At 47.1% G+C, this 14,299-nt stretch overlaps 1 protein-coding gene and 1 long non-coding RNA gene across 14 annotated transcripts in view; one reads left to right on the top strand and one right to left on the bottom strand.

Annotated features, from left to right (window-relative positions):
• Nucleotides 1-14,299, top strand: part of TNRC6C (trinucleotide repeat containing adaptor 6C) — a 309,563-nt gene that overhangs the window by 156,433 nt on the left and 138,831 nt on the right. The window lies entirely within an intron of this gene.
• On the bottom strand, nucleotides 1,099-7,450 carry LOC135575766 (uncharacterized). Its single transcript, XR_010467026.1, has 3 exons — nucleotides 6,910-7,450; nucleotides 3,433-4,225; nucleotides 1,099-2,096 (listed from the first exon to the last, which is right to left on the bottom strand). It is a non-coding gene; the product is annotated as an uncharacterized LOC135575766 (long non-coding RNA).

Raw genomic sequence — 14,299 nt, 5'->3', positions numbered from 1 at the left:
ATTTCTTTGGCAAGCCCCAGAAGCTGGGGATTTCAATTCATTGTCCAACTGAAGACCTATGCTGTGGAGCTGATAACTTGGGTCCTTCTTAAATACAACTCCAGCATTGTTATGGACTTGGTTGGCCTTGGGAACACAATGGCCCAAATGGGCCTCTGTACCCTGGTGAGCTACGTGCTGAACTGCCCTTTGAGCCTTCGAAAATCCTCTTTATCTTCAAACAGCCTGATTTCCCCTGCCCCATCGCTGCTCCCCCCATGGCACCTACAAGGACAAGCAAGCAGAAAATGGGTCATCAACTCCAGCACAGCCCAAGGGCTGGGAGCTTTTATGCTGTTGACTTTTGAGTGTATAAATAGCAGAACAATTGAGTCCGAGTTATTTTTATCTATGGCCCTTAACATCATAAGAGAGTCTGGGAGAACAATAGGGTCTGGTCTCCTTGGAGAAGTGGAAATTTCAGCTCTCCCCCGGCTGACCCTGCTCAGATGGGCTCCTTGGCTCTTTGCGTCAGGGTTGTGATGGGAAAAGGGAGATTTTGGGGCTCCCCAGGCTGGTTTGGGCTGACACAGGCTGGGTCTCTAGTCCTTATGCTGAGCCACACTTGAGCTTAGCTAATGCTGCTGGGTTACTCCTGCTTTACTTGAAACAAATAAGAGAAAAATCAGGCCTTTGTTATGCGAAACAAAATGCAAAACCACAGAACCTTCCTGGGCTATTAAAAATGTCAAGTATCTGTTGACTCCTAAAGAATTTCCTCGCTGTCAGAGAATGCAGGGGCTACTGAAATGGAATGCTGGATCCCGTGGGCAGGAATCCCACAGCCAGGGCTGATGTTACATCTCCACTGTGCAGAGGGTCAGTTGCTGGTGCCCTGTCCCCCTCTGCTTTGTGCCGTGTCCCCTGCGAGCTCAGACACCAGCCCCAGCACACCAGCAAAGGCAGGTGCTTTGGCATTGTCCCTGTCTCAGCCTCCCAAGAGGTTCCTGCATGAGCAGCAAACCGAGAGTAACAAGCGTGATTTCATAACAGGAGGCTGTAAAACATGAGCTGGGCTTTCTCTTGCTGCCGCGACTGAGAGACGGGGACGCAACTTGATGCAAGCAAGGTGTCCGCTTTATTGTATGGCAAACATACATTTATATAGTCTAAGGCACACATGTTTCATGCTGATTGGCTAATCACTTTAACAGACATTAAGCTAGCTAAGGCGGGAATCTTAGTCAGGCAGTGTTCGCATGGTAACAAGATCGTTATCTCGTAGTCACAAGCTGTCCCCCGCTCCAGGGCTCCAGGGCGCAGGCACCCCCACCGACCACAAGCTCCCCGCCTCCAAGTCGCCTCACAACTACCGCAACACTTAACTTTATTCACACAACAAACTAGCCTATTAACTCCAAATACAGAAAACTAACTCATCAACTCTAAATTCAGACAACCCACATCTCCCCCTTTTTGTTTTAATTAACTGACCCTCCCAAGGTCAGCAAACGACCAACTCGAGGACATCTTACTAACAGCTCCGTACTGGGGGTTTTCGTAATTTCTTTCTGATCTTGGTCCGCTCCTTGCTGCACGAGGAAAATCTTGTTCATTGAAGCAGTTATTGATTTTGGAAGCATTGTAACACACATGGGATTACTATTAATAATGCTCATTTGAATGTCTTTGGCGCATTCAATCTTAGAATATAAAATGTCCACAGACCTTTGTGCTACAATTTTCCCCCAATCGTCAGAATAATAATCATACCGGGGAGAATATTCTGTCTCTCTACCTGTTATCAATAACACCTGAACTGTATTCCACTCAATTGTTAGGCAGTTATCACACCAGTGTCCTACTGTATGGTGATTTAGCCACTGTGATTTTCCACAATTAGCACAAATTCTACAAATCCACGGATTACATTTTTCACATTGGGGACACTTAAGCTCCCATTTGTTAACCTCTGGAACAGAGTTCATTCAATTATTGATCGGTAGTGTCTTCTATGTCAGTCGCAGGATCAGGACCAGGAATGTCTTCAGGAGGCTGCTGCAATGTCTCTCGAAAAGGTCTCACGTTTTTAGCTGGGATCCAGCGGGGACCTCTTTCTGTGGAAACACAAGCATAGCCTCTTCCCCACGTGACAAGGGGATAGGGTCCCATTATCTTACCTGTTTCGGGGTCCCGGATCAATACTGGCGGCTTAATCTTGGGTTCAAAAAGGGTGTTTGTGCTAAAATGACGAACTACTGGAGGATTGCTGTCTAACAGGGAACAATTCAAAAAATTAAAAACATACAAGGCTTTCTGTATTCGCTCCTCTGGTGTAGCAGCTCCTATTCCCCCTTTTTGTTTTAATAACAGGCGTTTTAAGGTTTGGTGAGATCGTTCTATTAAAGCTTGTCCTGTAGGAGAGTGAGGGATACCTGTAACGTGTGATATACCCCAAGAGGCAAAAAAGGTTGTTAAGGTTTTAGATACATATGCGGGGCCATTGTCAGTTTTAATTTGAGAGGGTACCCCTAAAGTAGCAAAAGCGCGCATTAGATGTTTTTGCACATCACGTGCTTTTTCTCCTATATGACAGGAAGCAAATAACATTCCTGAAAATGTATCAATAGAGCAATGAACAAACTTTAAACGACCAAATTCAGCAAAATGAGTGACATCTGTTTGCCAGAGTTGAAGGCTCTGTAGCCCTCTGGGGTTGACTCCTTCTGCTATAGAAGGGAAAGAGTGCCTTTGACAATCAGGACACACCGCAATGATATTATGGGCTTGTTGTATAGTGAGGTCAAATTGACGCTTAAGGCCTGCAGCGTTTTGATGAAAAAAGGAGTGGCTGAGTCTAGCTTGCGCTAATCGATCTGGTAACACCTGCACCGGTAGCGTAAGCAAATCCGCTTGTCGGTTCCCTTCTGCAATAAAACCAGGTAGAGAAGTGTGAGATCGAACATGCATAATAAAATAAGGGTGAAGACGGGAATTTAACAGAAAGATGAGTTCTTGTAACAAATTAAACAGTGCCGTATGAGAAACATCTCGTAGCACAGAAGCTTCTGCTCGGCTAACAATTCCTGCAACATAAGCAGAATCAGTGATTATATTGAGAGGAATAGACCATTTTCGAAACACTCGAACAACTGCAGACAATTCTACTATTTGAGGAGAACCCTGTACAGTCTCTACATCTGAGTTCCACTGTTCTTGATGATCATCCCACCAAAGGATAACAGACTTGTGAGATTTGCCAGACCCATCTGTGAATACAGTGAGGGCTTGTAAAGGCTGGTCACTCCGCTTTGGAATAGGTAAAAGGTGGAAATCAATGCTTAACAATTTGTGAGAAGGCGGATGAGAAGTGAGTTGGCCTGCATAGCCAGTCAGAGCTATACCTAGTGCATCTGATTGTTGTTGTAACCATTGCAAGTAAACACTTCTTACCGGCATACATATGAGGGCGAAGTCCGTGCCTGCCAGGGTAAGTAATCGCTGTCGAGCCCTGATGATTAAAGATGCAAACATCTCATGTTGGGTAGAAATCGTCTTTGTGGCTTGGTTAGGTAAAAAAATCCATTCAATGATCAGTAAAGGGTCCGTTTTCTGGCAATCCCATTGGAAAATAAGTGCATGAGGCTGTCTAGCAGGGTTAAGGATGATTAATTGAAAAGGCAATTCTGGTTCCCATCGATGCGCTTGTCTGGAGGTAATCGCTGCCGCAGCTTTATGCAAGGAAGCTATGGCTTCAGGACTAAGAGTTCGCGGAGCGTTTAAGTCCGAGCTTCCTTTAAGCATTTCGAATAAGGGACGAAGATCCGCATTAGTGATTCCTAACAATGGTCTGACCCAATTGATTGTACCCAGCAGTTTTTGCATGTCATGTAAATTCTTTACATTCGCCTGTATTTGTAAAGGTTGCGGAGCAATAGTCTGAGCCCTTATACGCCATCCTAAGTATTTCCAAGGTGGTATTTTTTGAATTTTTTCTGGTGCAATACAGAGGTCTGCTGATTTTACAGCAGCCACGACAAGGGCTACAGCTTCCTCCATGACTTCATGGTGCTGTGCTGCCACTAGAATGTCATCCATATAATGATATAACAATGCAGCAGGTACTACAGTTCTGATAGGACTAAGTATTTTTGCTACATACCATTGGCATATTGTAGGGCTATTTTTCATTCCCTGCGGTAGCACAATCCACTGGTATCTTTGCAAAGGAGCTTGCATGTTGACGCTAGGAACCGAAAAGGCAAATTTAGGAGCATCATCTGGATGCAATGGAATGTTGAAAAAACAATCTTTGAGGTCTATGATGGTTAAATGCCAATCTCTAGGGATCATGGCGGGTGACGGAAGCCCAGGTTGCAGGTCCCCCATGTCTTCCATAGCATCATTAATTTTTCTGAGGTCATGGAGCAAGCGCCACTTGCCAGTCAGTTTTTTAATAACAAAAATAGGCGAGTTCCAAGGACTCGTAGAGGGTACAATATGTCCCATAGATAGTTGTTCATTAACTATTTCTTGGAGGGCGTGAAGTTTTTCCAGCGGCAGGGACCATTGATCAATCCAAATAGGAGTATCTGTTTTCCAAGTTAACTTTAGGGTTTCACGCCCCTCAATGGCCCCGCCTAAAAATGTGTCTGGATAGACATCCCCCACTGAGACAAGACATCACGCCCCCACAAGACCATAGGTACTGGTAAGATAAACGGTTTGACTGAGGCAACTTGTCCTTCTGAATTTTGAACTTGTATTATTTCTGCGCTTTGGCGGCTAGCTCCACACCCCCCAATTCCTGCTAATGTCTGAGAGATATCAGCTAAAGGCCACCTAGAAGGCCACTTTGCTTGAGAAATAACGGTAACATCTGCACCTGTATCAATAATTCCACTTAACATAACTTGCTGACCTCTGCGAATGAGGGTGCATTGACATATAGGACGTTTTTGTGAGATGGCTTGAACCCATAAAATTAGTGGTTCTCCCGTAGATCCAAAACTTCCCTGTCTCTGTGGGAGCAATTGGTCAGGGATTGGGACATAGTCTTCCTTAGGGATCAGTATCAATTGAGCGATACGACTTCCCTCTGGCACTGTACAAGGAGGAAACGGGGTCCAGGCCATAATTTTGATTTCTGAATTACTGTCAGGATCAATTACTCCGGGCAATACAAAAAGTCCTGACAGAGTGGTGGACGATCTTCCTAATAATAAAGCCTGCGTTCGAGGGGGCAAAGGACCTGCAACTTTGGTAGGCAGTAAGTGAACAGAGGAGTCAAGTAGTGTTACTGTGTGAGCGGTTGCCAGGTCCAGGCCGGTGCTCCCTGCTGTTGCTGGGCGGAGACTGGAAACACTCCTGTTTCCCCCCCCGGCGTTTGTGGGGGCGCCGGTCGCGGAACTTGTGTCTGTGCGCGCCGCGGTCCCGCGCTCTGCGATCGGTTTCCCTGTATGGGGCGCCCTTGAGAGTCGTATTTAGATCGACACTGGTTAGCATAGTGGCGCCCTTTTTGGCACTTAGGACAAACTCCAGGTATTTGGGGTCGTTTCCCAGCATTGGCACTAAAGCAATCTTTTTTAAGGTGTCCCGGTTTTCCACACCCATAGCAGTTTCGCTGTGGGTCGGCGCCCATCGGGCTGTGCATGGCCGCAAAAACAGCAGCCATGGCCTCATATTTATGATCCATAGTGCCAATTCTATTACAGGCTTCCACCATTTCAATTAAGGTAGGGTTTTGATTTGGGAGAGACTTCAAGAGCTTTTTACAATCGGCGTTAGCGTTTTCCACAGCCAGTTTAAGGAGTAAAATCTCCCGAGCCTGTACGTTATCAACTTGCCGCTCTAAGGCTTGTTTTAATCTATCCATAAACTGCATATACGGCTCACGGGGTTCCTGAGTGATACTAGTGAATGCTTTTTGGGGTCTGCCAGAGTCAGGGACTCTCAACAAGGCCCTTTTCGCTTCTTCTCTGCCTGCTTCCAAAGCCTCCCGAGGAATGTCCCTAGCTTGGGCCGCGGGATCCGAAAACTGCCCTGTTCCTGTGAGGTGCTCTATAGTCAATGCAGCTAAGGCGGCATTAGCATGTCCTGCATAACCCAGCAAAACTGTCTGCAATCCCGTTCTCCATTGAGACTCCCACATTGTATATTGTGTTGGGGTTAATAACAATCGCGCGAGAGATTTTAAATCATGTGGGGTCATGACATATGTATCGAATACAGAAGATAAAAGGCTTGCAAAATAAGGGGAAGACAACCCATGCTCGGTAACTGTACGGCGCAACTCCTTAATTACCGAAAAAGAAAGAGCTTCCCACTGAGCTTGAGCCCTCCCCCGTCCTTGGTATATAACGGGGGCTACTATAGTTCTGGCTATTTCCAACTCCCCCTCGTTTATCGCTTGGCGCTTAATCTTTCCCCAAACCTCATGAGGATCAGGGGGAAAAAGATCAGGTTCCTTTTCAGGGTCAATCGGACCCGGGTCAAAGGGATCACCCTCCGGGGGATATCCAGCAGCACAAGCTAACGGTGGCGCAGAGGGTTCCGCCCCACCAGCGATTTTAGAAGGGCAGGAGGGAGGTGACTGAGCTCCCTCCTCGGAGCCTCGCTGATTTTGCTCTTGTGCCTTTATGGTTTCAAAGATTTTTCTCCAACTGGGGAGCATATACTGCGCTTCCTCATCTCCTGAGGTGGCTGCGTCCCATAACTTTACCCCCACATCGTCCCAAAGTTCACGCGTAAAAATAGAAGAAGCAGTCACCGCGGGGATCTTAACCTGCACCCATTTAAGGATTAACTTAAGATCTTGTTCCGAAAGAGTCTTTTTCCCATGCTTCTTAAGTAGAGCTTTCATAGGCTCATAAACGTCTCTCTCAGGGGAAGACTCCTGATTCCCCATTTTGCTAGTTTCCCGCAGCTCACCTCTCGTTCCAGACGGAGGGATTGTTTGGCCGGCCGGCTTATCCTGCTTCCTTTCAGCAGCTCATTCCACGTTCTGCGGGACTCGCGACATGCCACCAGGTAGGCGGTTTTTCAATCCTCGGCGGTTTCGTCGCTGACGATCACGTCGGAGGTCACCAATTTGCCGCGACTGAGAGACGGGGACGCAACTTGATGCAAGCAAGGTGTCCGCTTTATTGTATGGCAAACATACATTTATATAGTCTAAGGCACACATGTTTCATGCTGATTGGCTAATCACTTTAACAGACATTAAGCTAGCTAAGGCGGGAATCTTAGTCAGGCAGTGTTCGCATGGTAACAAGATCGTTATCTCGTAGTCACAAGCTGTCCCCCGCTCCAGGGCTCCAGGGCGCAGGCACCCCCACCGACCACAAGCTCCCCGCCTCCAAGTCGCCTCACAACTACCGCAACACTTAACTTTATTCACACAACAAACTAGCCTATTAACTCCAAATACAGAAAACTAACTCATCAACTCTAAATTCAGACAACCCACATCTTGCCATGAAACTGCATTTTCCTAAAAGATCCCAGTCTTTATAGTTATCTCAGTGTTGCATTAACGTTTGTGCCAACCAGATTTTCGCTCATGCTTTCAAGAACATTTTAATTTTTATCATTGCCGGGATCCACTGCCAGAACTTCTGCTAATGTTTTTGATTGCCAGATGAACATCACCCCGTGCTTTCGTTCCTCTCTGAAAATAACATCTTAAACTAGATTATGCTGAAGCTGCTCTTCAACGGCTTCTCAAATGCCACGGAGCCAGTCTTCTCTGAAGCAATTTGGTGATGACATTCAGCCTGGGCACCTCTGGTGTGCAGGCTGCGGTGCCCAAAGGGCTGTGCTGGCAGGGTGGATCCCAGCTCCTGGCTGCTGACTAGGACAATATCCACCCTGATAGAGTTTTCCCTGATGAAGCATTTGGCCCATGAAGTGCTCAGCTCTGTAGCCACATGGGCGAGAGGCTGAGGTGTCAGCACCTGTGGGCTCCTGCACAGGAGCAGGGATGTTACCAAGCCCTGTATCTATGTGATCGTGGGCATTTCCAAGTATCATCCCACGTGGATTGCTTTAGTAGGGGATGAACTTGGCTCTTGGTGGCCTCTATGCTGGCATCCTTACCTAGCTGCTGGTTTCAAACATCCCAAATGGAGCGAGGGAGGTGATATGGCTTTCCAAGCTGACATTATTATGTCAGGTTTTGCAACCACAGTGGTTGGGTCCTCATGGATGAGAGTAAGTGCTGGGGGACTGGCACTCTTCTGCAGATGGGATGGCCAGAGCAGGGGGATCCCTGGCACTGCATTTGCCCCAGGACACCTTCCCTATGGGGGTGGGTGCCCGGGAGGACCATCCATACATCCATTTTCCCTGCTGAACCAGTCTGCGACTTCCCTTTTAATAGACTCCCTCATTCAGAAACATTATTAAACGCATTTGCACAGACCTTAGGTTAACTTGCAAGGAGTGTCCTGGCAGAGCAGAGGTCTGGAGAGATGCAAAGTTAATGTATAATCAAACCGACAAGATCAAGTGACCTGCATACGCTTTCCCTTGCATCCTTCTCTGCAGCAGTTCTGAGATATAATTACCGGCTCTAAAGCACTTCAAGATTTTCAGGTGGAAACTACTGCATAGAGGAAGGGGAGAGTACAAAAGCAGCCTACGTAATTAAGTGCTGCTTGTTTAATTTAATTTTCTCCTTCATTTGATCCTCTCCTAGAATCTTGAAAGTAAGAGCCTCTAAAACCAGCTGGGTCCTTTTACCCTCATGTTACATCCGCACGAGGATCGTAAGAACAACAGAAAACGAGAGTTTGGGGAGCTCTCACTGATGTGTCTGTGAGACACGGGGTCTGGGCTAGGATGCTGGTGGCCTTGTGCTGTGACAATGTGATGGGGAAGGTGCTTGCTCTGGTTTCGAAGGGACATGCACCTTTTGAAGTGAAGCTCAGGGGGGATGCAGCCTCCCAGCTGCAGAGCTGGCTTTGGAAGGTATCAGGAATTCCACGTACCAGTGCGCTAGAAGAGTTTGCCAGTAAAATACGATAAATAATTTGCATTTGGTAATCCAGATGAGAGCTGTAAAGAGAAAATACAAACAGGCTAAGCTGTAAATTACTACAGATCCTCATTTCCCCCCCTCCCTATTCCCTTGGAAATTAACCAGTTGCTCTCTGGAACGGCTAATTCTTAGAAGCTGCCTGTGCCAGTCTAGCATCAGAAAAACAAGGAGGTTTATTTAGTATTTGTTTCTTTGTTTAACCATCCTTTCCAAATATTTTTAAATGAAAAATGTTTACAAAAATTTCAAGAGGCAACAGGATTCCGTGCATGGCACCTCTTTTACAACCCTGTATAGTAAAACGAGAGTGTTACAGATTGGGCTATCATGATTATTTGTCAGAAATCATCCTGGTACAACACAAGGGAGCTGGGGTGATGTTTGGGTTCTTATAAACCTACTCTTAATAGTGTTTCTAAAGCAGTGCATTAGAGCACCAAATAATCTGCCTAAAAGCTGGGTTTTGTAACACCAGCCTAAAATCAGCGAGATGTCCAGGAATGGGGTGGTGCATGAGAGACAGGGGAATGTTGGAAATGTCCTGAATATCTGTTAGTCTCATTTTTTGCACCTCTCTGGGCATGGTGATTTTTGGTGGAAAGTGAACTGGAAGTAGCCAAGTACCAGGAAAGCATCTCTTCTTGTTTCCCACTGGAGTTATAAACACCAGAACTCAGATAAGGGAGGCAGTTCGGGAGGGATCTCCCTGGGTATGAATCCTTGGAGGCTTCCTATCTCATCCTTCTTAGGGGCAGAGAGATTTGAATACAGGAAAATCATCATATGTTGGTTTCTCAGGGGTATGAGACCATTAGGGTTGAATGCAGAGAATTAGTATTAATTAAGAGTAATAAGAGAGAAGAATGGGCTGGAAAAAGGCAGGGAACAGGTTGGATTTTCTGCTGACTGCATGTGTAACACAATTTCTGCAGCTCCAAAGTAGGTTTTGCACCCAAACCACCTCCAGCTGTGGCTCATCTGACAAACATCAGAGTCATTGTATCTGCCCTCAGTCACCTGTGGAAGGTGAAGTCAACCAGGCTTCCGCCATCTGTTTTGTGAATTCTGGTTGAATATTGTTTCCCAGCTGTGATAATGGATTCATCAGTGTTATAAGAATAAACAACACTTCTTTTCATACAGTGTAGTTATTGGTTCCAGTTTAAGGATACTGGGAGTCACTGGGATGCTTTAGCTTCAGGTTTTGGGTTGCTTAAGAGAAGACTGTGTGTGTATGGGCTTCAAAATGGTCCTTACCCATCTCCTTGTCTCCAAAGCTGGTTTTAAGCCGGCACTCCCCACCCCAAGCGCTGCAGGGAGGGGGGACATGGGCTCAGCACTGCCCTGAAACAGCTTTAGGGGCTGGAGAAATGCTGCCTGGTGGAGATAGGACAGGTTGTTCTTTCAAGCTATACATGCTGAAGCTTAATGTCAGGTTTTGCTGATCACAAAAAGCCTCGGAGGAGAGACCTGCGCGGCTGCAAACATTCCCCAGCGCGTGGCTCAGCGTTGCATAAGGCCAAACTTATTAGTGCAGCTACAGAGAGAGGCATCGAGTCCCTGTGATCGTTTCTGGGAGGATGTAAAGTGAATCTGACGGTGGGTTTTTCCTCCTTTCCTCCTCCCTTTCCATTGCTTTTTTCCCTTTTGAGGTGAAATGCAGCGATCCGGGAACATGTCCATATGGAACTGTGATGTTCTTGGGGGTTGGCAGGGAGGGCAGCGGGTCCTGCTCGGAGCCCAAACCCACGCTGGCAGCTCTGGGCTGGCACAAAGCATCACCCGCTCCCCAGCTGGCAAACCCCCCTGGGACCTCAGGATGAACACGCTTTTCCTCCCTCTCTCCCATTTCCCTCTGTTTGTGCGTTTACTTTTGAAAGCTGAGATCCCCAGGATAAGAAAATGGCTTTTCTTTCCTTTTTCCCCCCTGCTCCTTTTCCCGACTCGCTGAGCCAGCTGGGGCAATGCCACAATTCAAGGCGTCTCCAGACAGAATCCAGCTCGCTGCCTTGTGATCTGCATGTCAAGGTGAAACTGCAATAAGATAATAATGTCAGTATCCCCAGAAGGCAGGCGGTAAAAGATACTAATTGCATTTCACTGAAGGCTTCAGAAACACTCAGCAGCTGGAAAGCTGAGGAGAATTTTGATGCTATTCTTATAAGGGAAGATTTTTTTTTCTCCCCCCTTACACTGTTTGTAAATCTATTACAGAACATGGGGAGTGGAAGCGGGGGAAGGGAATGTATAAAACCAGTTAAAGGCTTAATGTTTCCCATTATATTTTGTGAGCTGTAGGTGGTCTAGAGCTTATAAAAATGTAGCACATTCCCTTGTAATCAACCATAATAATTTATTATTATTATTTATTATGATTTGCTATTATTTTGCACATATAAAGGCCCCTGCCAAGGCACTGAGAGCTCTGCACAAATAGTTAACATTTATTATAGCAGTAGTAATGTTTAAAAATATTAACTAAATAAAATAAAAATACCAGCTCTAAAGAGCTGAGGACAGCTTTGTTATTGGAAAATAAATGCAGGAAGGCAAATATCTTACGGAATGGCTGATACTGATTTGAATAGAAACACGCCTGGTGACGGGGGAAACACATTTCCAGTTCTTGGAAAAACGCAGAGGGTTTGGCTGGGAGCTGTGTCTGCAGCAGCCGGTTCTGCACCCAGTGCTTCGCCCGGCAAAACCAGGACCGCCTTGCTGGCCAGAATAACGCCCGGTGGTGGGGACACGTATGTCCTGCCGTGCTGGAGCTCAGAGGTGCCTGAGCTGGTTGCATTGAAGCTCGTTGCATCCTTGGACACTGGATTTATTTAGCCCCAGGTGGCTGCGGTCCTTCCCAGCTGTTTGCACCACTGTGCTTCATTGCTGTGATGGTCTTCTCCAGGAAAGTTGTTTCCCAACCTCTTCCCCATGTTCTTTCTTCTGTTTCAAATCTTTTATCCCAGGGAGGAAGGAGAAGTCTTCAGCCTCCACTTTGTGTGCTGTAAAATGGGTGGTCTCTCACCAAATATCCCTGCCCTTTCTGCCAGCTGGGCTGAAGGGAGGTTACAGGAGCTCAGCTGTGCATGAGGAACCATCTGAGAGGTGAAAAAGTTGCTGAAGATTTAACAGCAGGGTGCAATAGGGATGTGTACAGGACCCGGTACTATGTAGCATAACTGTTCATAAGCTGGGGAAAAAAAAGAAAAGGAGAACAGCAAAATTTGCAAGTGCCTGAGGTATCTTTTGGCTACTCAGGAAAAGAGGTAGAAGACTTTGCAGGGGTTTTCCTCTGATAAAGCTGGAGGGCTGGGCAGTGTGCTGGTGGGCAGAGAGGCAAAGTGTGCATGAGAAGCAGCACTGAGTGCATGATGTTGAGGTCTAAGTTGCCTGTAACCATTTGAGAAGGGGAAAGCAGCATCAACAGAGACATCCGTGTCCAAATCTCTACCCTCCGTGTACAGCTGCCACCAGATAGTAAAGAAAACTTGAGGAAAAATGCGATTAAAAATATTGCTGAGAGTATTACAATGCCAGCACATAAATCAGTGCTGTGGTCTTGCCTGGAATAGTGTGTTCATTTCTAGTCAATCTGTCTCAAAAACATACAGCAGGAATAGAAGGGGTCAGGACATAGGCAACAAAAATTATTGGAGACACGGGAAGACTTCTGTATGAGGAGAGGCTGAAGGATGAGGGGGAACATTTATTTTAAAGATGAGGTAGATATGAGGGGCTATGATCCATGCACATAAAAAAGAGAGGCAGTAAATGGCACAGAGGAGGTAAATCAGGTGCTGGTAGCCACCGTCTTTGGTGAGATGAACCAGGGAGCACCTGATGGGACTGAACGGCCGTGAGCAGAACACTGTCCACAGGACATATATTTTATACCCTATTAACTGGGACTGGCCTGCAGCACTGGGGCAAGCGGGGGGTTAATGGGACTCAGGGAGGCCTGAAAGGACCTGGGTACCTGGAACATCCACAGCTGCAGCAAAGGAGATAAGAGAAAGGGGTACAAACACCTCAACCCATCTCCCCCAGAGGGGTTTTGCAGCATTTCCCATTATTCTGGCACCCCAGAGCTGTAGCTGCATTAAGGGAGGAGCACAAAGGCATCCCCATCCTGCAGAGCAGGAGGGTTAATAGAGCTGGTGGAGCTCTTTGCTGTGGTTATCTGATCTCCTTTTTGTGGGTGCAGTGCTCTCTCTGGGTCACTTTCGGGCTGCCCTTGGGCTGGGCTGGTGTGACTCAGCTGCACACCCACACTTCCACCCCACCCTGCTGCCCGAGGTTCAAAGGCCGGGCGTGAACTGGTCTGAATCAAAATGCTTGGCTGTGACCTTCTTTTCTGTGCTTGGGATTATGACGTTCGGTCTAATTCTGCACCGTCAGATAAGGGTCAGGTCGGGTCCTGCCCCAGCGTGCAGGTGGAGCCCAAAGGACTCAGCGGGTTGCTGAGCGAGCGTGATGCTCCTGGGTACCCTGTCCCTCTGCAGGTCAAGATTCCAGCCAGGGAAGTGGTGGAGTCACCATCCCTGGGGGTGTTTAAAATATCTGTAGATGAGGTTCTTAGGGACATGGTTTAGAGGTGGGCCTGGCGGTATTTGGTTTAGGGTTGGACTCAATGATCTTAAAGGTGTTTTCCATCCAAAATGATTCTATGATTCTGTGAAACTCACGGCTGAACTAGGGCACAATGATACACTATAAATAGGCTGCATTATGGATGTACGTGTATGTGTGTGCATATACACACATGGTACAAAATCAAGATGTGTTGGCTCAATGCAGGCTTGTGGGATTGTTCATCATGGGGCATCAGAGCCCCTTCCTGCAACACCCCCGAGCAACGTGACTAGCAGCTCTCACATGGGGATTTTTGTCCTTTCATCACCTCCCCAGGGGCAAGAGTGTGTGCAGCGGAGTGTCTTGTTTTGGTAGGGGTTGCTATGTGTTTCTGTCAGAGCAAGCCAGGTCAGGCGTGCATGCCGAGCACCTGAAGCAGAAGTGGTGGGTTTTGCAGCGAGTCTTGACTTCTGGTTTGCTCTCGATTTAGCCTCCCCCAGGTTGTTTCCCATGCAGATGAGCTCTGTTTTCTGTGCGAGGATTTCTGTTCGGAAGGGGAAAAAAAATGTCAAATCCTGGGTAGTCGTTGAGTTTTCTTTCTAAGAGGCCTCTGCAAACAAGTGCCAGAACTGGGTTTGTCTCATGGCTGCACACAATGGCAGTGTGGGCAGCAGAGGTGCGGGGAGGAGAGGACTGATGGAGGGACAT

This window comes from Columba livia, chromosome 18, assembly GCF_036013475.1.
Source record: "Columba livia isolate bColLiv1 breed racing homer chromosome 18, bColLiv1.pat.W.v2, whole genome shotgun sequence".
Classification (NCBI taxonomy): domain Eukaryota; kingdom Metazoa; phylum Chordata; class Aves; order Columbiformes; family Columbidae; genus Columba; species Columba livia.
Note: the sequence above shows the minus strand (reverse complement) of the source record. Positions and strands in the feature narration are given on the sequence as shown.